Source organism: Chrysochloris asiatica, unplaced genomic scaffold (assembly GCF_000296735.1).
Source record: "Chrysochloris asiatica unplaced genomic scaffold, ChrAsi1.0 scaffold00153, whole genome shotgun sequence".
In the NCBI taxonomy this organism is placed as follows: domain Eukaryota; kingdom Metazoa; phylum Chordata; class Mammalia; order Afrosoricida; family Chrysochloridae; genus Chrysochloris; species Chrysochloris asiatica.
In genome coordinates this window covers 1,689,637-1,692,130 of record NW_006408671.1, presented here as the reverse complement: position 1 = coordinate 1,692,130, position 2,494 = coordinate 1,689,637, and positions in this window count along the sequence as shown.

Below are 2,494 nucleotides of genomic sequence, written 5' to 3'. Positions count from 1 at the left end.
ACCCATAGTGACCCTGTATAGAGTTTCCAAGGAGCAGCTGGTGAGCTTGAACCACCAACCTTGCAGTATAAATGGCTTTGCAGTCTAATGCATTAGCCTACAGCGCCACACCAGGACTCCAAAAGGAAGAATATACCATGCTAATGAATAGGTAGTCTTAACATGTGAAAATATCAATACTACCTAAAGCAATCTACAGACTTTTGCAATCCCTATTCAGATTCCAACAACATTCATCAAGGGTATTGAAAACAACAACAACAAAAAGATGATTACACTGTATATGGAACAGAAAGAGACCTTGGATAAGCAGAGTACTGCTAAAGAAGAACCAAGTGGGTGGCCTCTCACTTCTTGATTTCAAACTACTACATGGTCACAGTGGTCAAAACAACCTAGAATTGGTACAATGAAAGATACATAGATCAATGAACAGAATTGAAAATTCGGAAGTTAAACCATCCACATATAGTAAACTGATCTTTGAAAGAAGTTCAACATACAAGGAATGTGGAGCAGATATTCTCTTCAATAGTTAGTACTTGAAAAACTGGAAATCGATATGCAAAAGAATGAAACAAGACCATTATTGCATACCATATACAAAAACTAACTCTCTCTTGATCAAAGTCCTAAAAGTAAACTCTAGAACTTAAAAGGTCAACAGTGAAAAAATAGGGACAAATATTAGGGCTCTAATACAGGACACATATAGACTATCAAATATTGCAACAATCAAACAAACAAAAGAAGACAAGACCATTGGGACATACTAACAATTAGAAACTTAGGTGCATCAAAAGTTTTAACCAAAAGAGTTAAAAAGGAGTCAACAGAATAGGAAACATTTTTTGTACTGACATATCAAACAATGGACTAATCTCTAAAATTTCCAGGAAACTACATCTCTACAAGAAAAAGACAAATAAATTTAAAAATGTACATAGGATATCAACAAACATTTTACCAAAGAAGACATTTGGGCCGTCAATAATCATATGAAGAAGTGTTTTCAATCATTAGCCATTATAGAGATGCAAATCAAAACAACAGTGAGATATAATCTCAAGCCAGCAATAACAGGGAAGTTCAAAAAAGTTGTTGTTGTTAGGTGCCATCGAGTCAGTATCAACTCATAGCAATCCTATGCACAACAGAATGAAACACTGTCGGGTCCTGGGCTAACCTCAAAATTTCTACCACCCTTTAGCCCAATTAGAGTACAATAAATCCTGGATTGTGTTTGAAGAGACTGGGACACACTAACATTGCTTATGGGACTGTCAAATTGTTCATCCACTCTGGAAATAGTATGGCGTTTCCTCAGAAAGTTGGACATAGAAATACCTTATGCTGCAGCAATTCCTCTACATGGTATATATACACAAGAAATTCAAATCAGAACACGAGTAAACATTTGCACACCAATGTTTATTGCAGCACTATTCACAATAACAAAATGATGGCAATAGCCTACGTGTCCAACAATGGGAAAATGTATAAGCAAGCATTCATATATACACACAATAGAATATAATGCTACCTTAAAGATTAATGATAAGCAGCAAAACACCTCATAACATGGATGAACCTTGAGGACATTATGCTGAAATTGTTGTTGCTGTTGTTAGGTGTCATCGAGTTGGTACTGACTCATAGCAACACTATGCACAACATAACAAAACCCTGCCTGGTCCAGGGCCAACCTCAATATTGTTGCCACGCTTGAGCCCATTGATGCTGCCATTTTGCCAATTCATCTCTCTAGGGGTCTTCATCTTTTTCTTTGACCTCCACCTTACCAAACATGATATTCTTCTACAAAAGGACAAATATGCATAAGACCACTATTTTAAAAGCTTGAGAAAATATTTCCATGCCAAAAGAAAAAAATTATTTGATTACCAGGGGTGGGATTGAGGGGACAGTACTGTACAGGTTAGGGGATAAACACACCATAGCTTGGGTGATGGGAAGAGTATTATTCAAGGAAGGGGTGGACAATATACAAGAAGGGGGAGGGGTGGAAGAACAAGGAAGATAGGGAACACTTAGGCAGGTTTCATGGGCTACATGGGACTGAGGTAAACAGTGATGTATGCTCAACCTTGGAAAAATAGGGCTCTGTGACACAGTGACTAGAGCATAGTCTGCATGAGTAAAAGAGAGGAAATAATGTTATGATGCTTGATTGTCTTATGCATATTAGTCTCCCTTGCCTATTATTAAAAAATAGACCTATAAGTGTGATAGAAAACAATATTGGAAAATGTGATTATAGAAAGCTTGTAAGCTTGTCTTTAGTCTATAACTGATTGGATTAGCTAAAAAAGGGTACTAGAATTTGCCCAGTGAAACAAGCTTTTTGTTTAGCCTCTATAGAGTATGGGACATGGGTGAAATCCTGAGCCCCATCCAGAAGCTTCAGAGGTGAGACTTTCCTGATTGAAAGGACTTGTAGACCAACCTGAAACAGCTAGAGAAACAGAAGATA